The 7,850-nt window shown below is 47.9% G+C and overlaps 1 protein-coding gene across 4 annotated transcripts in view; it reads left to right on the top strand.

Annotated features, from left to right (window-relative positions):
• The first annotated feature begins 7,204 nt into the window (after window positions 1-7,204).
• The window catches only part of KIRREL3 (kirre like nephrin family adhesion molecule 3), a 541,225-nt gene continuing 540,579 nt past the window's right edge, over window positions 7,205-7,850 (top strand). For 2 of the 4 annotated variants that reach the window (XM_073903961.1, XM_073903959.1), the window contains exon 1: window positions 7,206-7,449. The gene's annotated coding sequence lies outside the window, so the exon portion shown is untranslated. Of the gene's footprint in view, window positions 7,450-7,850 lie in introns of all 4 variants that reach the window. The other 2 variants (XM_073903962.1, XM_073903960.1) reach the window with 2 other exon arrangements.

Genomic DNA, 7,850 nt, shown 5'->3' with positions numbered 1-7,850 from the left:
AATCGCTTCTATTTTAAAGGATGATGAAAAATAATTCACAGAGATTTATATCTTGATTTTTTTTTCTGACAACCTATTGACAAGCAAGAGAAAAAGAGATGTATTCTTTGCCTCATCATAGATAATTCAAATGAGGTACAGAAAACTGGGAAATGTTGATAAAAGAGGAGAATGGAAATTCACCTCCTGACCTTTTCAAGCTACTGTCTCAGGACTTGTCTGTGCCCCTCTAGAGCCTGGATGTTTTCTTACTGTGTACTTTTCCCTCCCCGTGAGGAAGCATGCCAAAGCTCAGTAGAGAGCCCGTTGCTGAGTGATCTCTGAATTTCAGGTAGTTAAGGTAGAAAGTGGCACTTCATAATTATATAGTAATGGCATAACTATCTGAAGGTGCCTTATAATTACATCCCTCCTCCCCAAGTGCCTTGAGCTGCTTCAACTGGGATCCATGGTTCCTGTCCCCTTCCTGTCCTGTGTCAATGCAATGCCACTTGGCCAATAGTAAGCATTTGGCATGGATGGTTGTATCTTAATAAAGGAGGAACACTCCAGTGGATTCTCTCAAAAACTCAGAAATCATGGGCTAGCACGGCTACTACGTGGAAAATCCATTTCAAGTCATTCTGTACATAGTGCCAGATAAATGAGATGGGAGGTGGAGACATCATTGTGAAGCCATTAAATCTAGATGCTTCTTCAGTATTATCTCAAAGGGACTCTGTGACTTCAGTACACCACCCTGAAGATCTCTCCCAGACCGCCATATGCAATTTGTCCTTATTTGTAATTTCCAATCCCATGACAACCAGATTTCCTATTGGTTTAGCTTTGAAGGAAAAGAAAAAAAAAATCACCACCACTCTCCACCAAAGAAAAATATCTGCATTGTTCCTTCGTCTTGACGTGGAATATAGCTCCAAACTGACAACCTCTGAGCAAGCAACACACCCAAATATAAGGGCAGAGAGTGAAAACAATCAGCTCAGGTGGGGATAACAAGGGAACTTTCAGTCAATAGCATACATCACCTGCTTTGAAAAATGGCTGTCTGAATGAACACCCCGTCTCAAGAAAGGAAGGGCCATGGGAGTCATTAATGAAAGCAAGAAACTCAGTTTTACATCTCATTCAAAAGATGGATTCACTGTACTGCTCTCGATTCAGGTGGGTGAGTTAGTCTAGTGTGGAATTTGTCTGCCCTCGCTGAAAACTCCGGTTAGGCAATGAATTATTCCAAGTAAATTAAGTGTATCGATCCCCTCCCCTTCCTGACACTTTGCAGATATTGCTATCAAATCATGCTCCATGCAAGTGTCAGTTTTTGCCACAGACATCTGAAGAGGGGAGCAAATAATCTCTTGAGTTTCTCAGAGCCTAATAAGTACTCGTGCAGTATGATAAAACCGGAGGGGACCAGACAATGAGAGTCCCGCTGTGATGAGACCGGCTGGTTAATGTGGAAGGCTAGCACACTCAGTTGATAAGGACAAGGTCATGGGTGTACTCCCATACTTCTCAGGGAGTATCAGGTCCTGGGCACGGGTTGCATCTGAACTCTGGCCCATTTTCATGCAAATGCAAGTGAACCATAGAGAAGATCAGGCAAAGGAATATGGAGAGAAATTGTGACTCTATCACAATTCTGAGAGAACAATCAGACTCCAGAGTCTATGAGTAGGACATAGCCTAAAACTTTTATAAACTGTAAGGAGTCAACCTCTTTCAAGGTGAAGGCGTGCATCATTTCATTAGGGATCTTAACTGGGGCTTGCTTCTTTGATGTTGAATTTTCTTCCCCATCATAATGACCAGACTTGTCCTTTTCTGAATGATAAATTCTTAATCCAAAAAATAAAAAAAAGATATTTCTCTGTCTTACCTTGTTGAGCTGTCTTTTTTGGCCAAGAACAACCATACAAAGGTTGTGGAATGTATTTCAAGGGTGAATTGTCTAAAGATGAATGGTTTGGCTCAGATATCTAACCAATGTATACTATGAAGTATTATTTTCATCCATATTAAAGCCCCTTATCACGTTCTGAAATACTCATGGATGAAAGGATGTGATGTCTGAATTTGCTTCAAAATAATCCAGTGACATGGGAGGAAGGGAGGAGAGATGAAACAAAATTGGCCATGACTTGATCATTGTTGAAGCTGGGTGATGGTCCATGAGAATTCTCATGCCAGTAGTTCTCAAACATTAGCAGGCATCAGAATTATCAGAAGGCTTGTTAAAACACAGATAGCTGGGCCCCAACCCAGGCATTCTGATTCCAGAGGTCTCGGGTGGGGCTGAAGGATTTGCCTTCCTAAGAAGTTCTCAGGGGCTGCTGATGCTGCTGGCCCAGGAACCCCACACTTAGAACAGCTGTATTTTCCTATACTCTCCGTTTCTAAGGATTAAAAAATAAATCAAGGGGGACTGAGCTGGGCTGGCACAATGAAGCAAGCTGGAGAAGGAGTTTCTACTCTTCCTGCTGGTACCCTCAGACAGACAGCAACCAAAAAAAGACAGAAAAGAGACACAGACAAGAGAAAGGAAAAAAAAAAAAAAACACTGAACAATCAACTCAACTCAAACTGGACTGAGTTTGGGGAAATTAATGTTGGCTTTCCTCATGTGCTTTGAACCTGTGTCCATATAATTGTTATGGAGTGTGCTAGCTTCTCCTCTGGTTAGGGGCTATGCAATCAAGCAATCTGAATAACCAGGATCTCTGGCTGTTCTTTTAATACAGGAGCTAGAGTTAGGCCATGTTTTATACACAAGGATGGTACCACTTCCCATATTTGTCTGAGACTTGGGGTCAACATGTGTACTCAGAAACTTTCCCTCCAGATTTTCAGATGTGCCAAGTTCTAGATGATGGATATGGAAGTTCCTGGATCTCATGGGGTCTAAAAGCATCAGATGATGAAGAAAGAAAATCTCAAGCTTGAGACTGGATAGTCCTAGGAAGGATGCCAGAACTTTTGCAGCCTAATTTTATTGTGTTTAGATGCCATTTAGCAAACAATGACTATATGCCAGGCATTGAGCAATACACTCTGCAAATATAATTCCCCAAAATGGTCCTTGACCTTGAAGATCTCACATAGAGTGTAGAAGGTAGACATGTAAATAAGTAATTATAACTGTTAATAGATATATAATAAGAGCTCATAAACTTAGATGAGTAAGCTCCTCATTTTTTACTGAGGGAAGGAGAAGGGAAGCAAATTTCTCATGGAATGAGAGTCTAACTGGTTCTTGAGCAATGGGCACCTGTTTATTAGGCAAAGGGGCGAGTTGAAGGAGGAAAGGCATACCAAGAGAGGAAATGATGAGAAAGGTATGGAAAAGGAAAGGTGGCAGTCCATGAAGAGTAGCCTGGCTTAAGGGTGGGTTGTGAAGGAGGGGGGCGGGCAGGAAGGCCGAAAAGATATGTTGGTTTGACAAGCCCCCCATAACACGATGGGGAGTTTATATTTTATCATTGGGGGCATGCACATTTTTAAGCATGGGGTAGATACTACAGAACTGCATTTCAAACAGACACATGTGGTGGAACAGTGGGGGAGACTAGGCAATGAGTTGAGGGGGTTTTGGATCCAGGCAGAGGTGATGAATACCGGATCTCAGCCTCCAGAGTTCAGAGTATTTAGGGTAGGAGGCCCATTTCTAGCATGTTAATAGAAAAGGTGTGTGTGTGTGTGTGTGTGTGTGTGTGTGTGTGTGTCTGAGCATACATAAACTTACATAACTTTATAAAGATGGATGTGCAACTTTTATATCTATCTATAGATAGATTTTTTTTATATGAACAGAAGGAAGAAAGAAAAGAAGGGAGGGAGGAGGCAGAGAGAAACCCAGAAGGGAAGGGAAAGTACCATACACAATAAGTAAACAAGAGAAAGAAAAGTTTGTCACCCGGGAAGGAAGCTGGACGAGGCTTCTAGTGGGGTGCACCTGTTCCCCAGGCTGCCAGAAAGGTTTACTAAATTCTACCATCGATCGGCCCAGGGGGTGTGTGCATGTTTGTGTGGGGAGAGGTCATGAAAAAGAATAATGGGGAAAAAGAATAAAAAGCAGCATAATTTCTAAGACTTTGAATACCACAAATGAGTCATCAAGTGGAATTTCACTTTGTCTTTCCATATTTCCACAATTAGCCTATTCATGTACACAAAAAGAGCACACAGCACATTCTGAAATGACACAGACTTGTTCCAAGCTCTGAAGAGGGATGCTGGGACTCATCTTCCCTGCCATCCCCGGAGTGTGGACAGAGGTCCTGGCCTCTGCACTCCGCCAGGGACGAGACAAGGCACGGGGCCCCCGCCACCTCCTTTCCATAACGTTTCTTGTATCTTTTCTTCCCTGTAAATTATACTCTCCAGGCCTTTGCTGGGAGAGATAATGCTGCTCCCATGTGAAGTGAATACCCAGTGCCCCGCATGCATGAGTGTGTCAAGGCTAACCAGGTCTATTGTTCTTAAACAGTGCTGCCGGGGAATTGTCTCCTTGTGCAGAATGATGCTGAAGAGATAAAAATATCTTTTATTTCTATAGTGCTATGCATCTTAAAGTGTGTTCCACATTTTGCAAACTATATATAGGCTCAATTCATTACCCATCCCCATAAAATACAGCCAGTGCTGTGGCAGGCACATGCCAGATGTTTGACAATGGTTTAATAACACAGAGGAGAAGTTAAATTGGATTCAGAAAGCAGGAAATAGGATGTGGGGCACTAGGTAAAACTCTCCTATTCATTCAACATTATGTGTTGAGTGCCTACCACCTACCAGGGCAAGAGCTGGTGCACGGGTAGTGAACTGGGGAGGCCCCACTCCTACCCTCATGGAGCTGCCGAGATATCGAGGAAGATTCACAAGCAGGCCCATTTTCCAGCCGAGTAGCATTTGTATTAAGACTGAGTTCAAAATACAAGGTGTCACGGTCCTTATTGCCTTTCAAGGGAAGCCTGTACAAACAACTAGCCACTCTCGTCTCAGCCTTCCCTTACTTTAATAAAAGGTTTGCATCTAGGGCAATTATAGGATGCACGTTGAAGAAAAGCCGTTCTGGAACCCAGAATCCAGGCATGGTGGGGCATGGTTCTGGGAAAAATAAGGAGAGGAGGGAGAGCGCCAGTGAAGCAAGTTGCAGAAAGACTGAGGACAGTTAAGAGCAGGAGGAACACGGAACAGTTTGGGGGAGAGCTGGAACCAACGAGAGCAGAGGGGTCTATGAGGATTCCAGGCCGGCCACTGTTTTCTCATGGGTGGGGATCAGCCACTCCCAGTCACTTGCCCTGACACTGGGAGCACCGTGCAAGCACCTCCAAATCTCTCCAATCTGAGAGGGGTAGCCTCTGGAGAAGAAGCAACAGAGTCTCAGGACTGGGAGGGAACCTGGAGAGCCGCTGTCTCAAACCAGTCATTTTCATAGACGAAGAAAGACATGCCCAGATTCATAAAGTGGCTACAAAACTCAGTGTGTCCAAGCCAGACAGAGCCCGGTCCATAGACGCACCATGATCCCCTTCCTCAGGCTTGATCTTAGGGGAGTCAGGGGAGACAGATTCATCCTGCCCTTTGGGGGATGCTTCCAAAAGCTGAAGACCTGGTCCTTTGGGCCCTTTTGCACTCCCATGGAGAGACTGACCACAAGGATCAGGGTTCATGACCCACCTCCACAGATGTGATAAAGAAATGTGGCTCAGAAAATGAAAAAGAAATCGGCTAGAAGATTGTCACTGTCCAGGTCAGACAGGGTGCCACCCAGGGAGGACCCCTGAAGACCTTTTGGTCTCTGGAAGTATATGCGGCCTTGAGCTCTTATTAACTTACCCAGGACAGACAGTCAGATCACCCTAAACTCCCAGGAGAGGCCCGTTCAAGATGTGTTTAAATCCCGACAAGAAGGTATTAGCCAGCACTGGCAGGATATATGAAAAACAAAAGGAAATGTGGTTTATAATGTATCTGTGCAACAAATATTGTGAGGAGGCATTAAACAGGAAATTCTCCCCTCATGATGACTGCCTCTCTCATAAAACAGCCCCTTCCTCTCTCTCTCTTTATTCAGGCTAACGGCACCTCAGGAACACCAGGAGACAGAGAGAGGGCGTCAGGCCACCAGGAGCAATGCAGGAGAGTAAGGAGGGCAGGGCACTACAAATACAAGACCCCAAAATTGGGGCTCTGGGCTGCATCTCAGCCCCCATCAGCTTCCCGCAGGGCCTCCAGCAAGTGAGCCTACGCAGACCCATCTAGAAAGGATCCAGCCTGACAGATGACCTCCAGGGCAATTTCTGTGTTATTAAAAAGCCAATGAGATGTTTCATAAATATTTTTCCATGTCTCCATCTGTGTTTGCTTCTTCCCAGTTAGAAGACAAACTTCTTCCCAACTAGAAGACCTTCGTGTATTCATTCCACACGTCTTTCTTAAGTATCCCACACAGGCCTTTGCCCAAATGGAGGAAATAATAAATATTACAGACATCGAACTAACAGCCAAGGGAAAGGTCACTGGAAAGTAGTGACGAGCTAGGGTCTGCGTGGTCTGTAATGAACTCGGGCCGCTCAGGGCCCCCCCCCCCCCCCCCCCACTGCTGCACCTGGACCCCTCCTGCCTCGCTCTCTTTGTCCCAGACCTCCGAAAACTCTGGGGGGCACGTTTGCTGCCTGGTCGGCTTGGAAGCAGTCCTGCGGAGACTTGGCCCTTCCGGGGCTTCTTGGCCAGCGAGCAGCAGAATCTGGAGCCAGCCCTCATTCTCTGCGGGCTCCCGCCTCCGCGTAGCTCTTGCCCCCGCGTAGCTCTTGCCCGCCAGAGCCTGGTGGTTCAAAGGACACAGGACTGGGCACTGAAGGCCCGGGAGGAGGGGGCTGGAGACTGATGATCTCGTCCTCCCGGGCTACGGTCCAGGAGAAGAAACGCTGGAGAGGATGCCACCTGCTGGTGAGGGACCCCCGGCTTGCGCGGTGGGAGCATCAGAGACCTGAAGCCTGGATGTAAAGAGAACCAGAATTCGGGCAGTTTTCCAAGTGCTTGGTTTTCTGCTGTCTCTTTAGGGCTGTCACCTCCACGGGGCCATGCCCCGAGCCCCGGTGCCTCGCGTCCCGCATTCGGGACGCGCAGGCTCTTACTGGGGGGGCGGTCTTCCTCCTCCCCTCCGCTCCTTTCCCCTCCCCTCCCTTCTCCTCGCCTCGCCTCCCCTTCCCCTCGCCTCGCCTCGCCTCGCGCTCCGAGGTCTAAGACGCTCCACTCTTCTCCATCAGGTGGAGCCGTCCGCGCCTCCCGCCCCCCGCCTCGCCCGCGAACTGCGCGCAGGCACCTTGCAGCGCCAGGAGGTTAACCGAGCCCCCGGAGGAGGTGAGGCCAAGGAGCGGCCGGGCGGAGATGGCCGGGCCGCCGTCGGGGCTGGCGCCAGAGCCCGGCCGGCTGTGGGTCCTGCAGGTACCGCTGTCGTTCTCGCCGCCCCACGTGGTGGCTGCCGAAGATTGCCGTGGGTTTTCCGGCACTCAGGCTTGAAACGCCTAACGGTCCTTTTAGAGGCAGGCAGCTCACCACTTAATCCAAGCTTTTTTTTCCTTTCTGCCGGAGACCGGAGGCTGCGGGGAGGGGGCGGAAGGGGGATGCGGGGGGGGGGGGGGGGAAGGGGGGGGGGGGGAGAAGGGAACAGGCCCAGCTGGCTGGGGGGGGATCAGAGCCAGTCTGAGGGTCGTGAGGCCAGTCTCAGGGACCAGTGGGAGAACGAAACAAGGTCCTTCAACCTCGGATTCCCACCATCCCTCTCCTGTCCAAGACCGAGTGTGTGTGTGTGTGTGTGTGTGTGTGTGTGTGTGTGTGTGTGTGTG

This window comes from Callorhinus ursinus, unplaced genomic scaffold (genome assembly GCF_003265705.2).
Source record: "Callorhinus ursinus isolate GAN/ISIS: 27379988/994484 unplaced genomic scaffold, GSC_fseal_2.0 scaffold19, whole genome shotgun sequence".
Lineage (NCBI taxonomy): Eukaryota > Metazoa > Chordata > Mammalia > Carnivora > Otariidae > Callorhinus > Callorhinus ursinus.
Note: the sequence above shows the minus strand (reverse complement) of the source record. Positions and strands in the feature narration are given on the sequence as shown.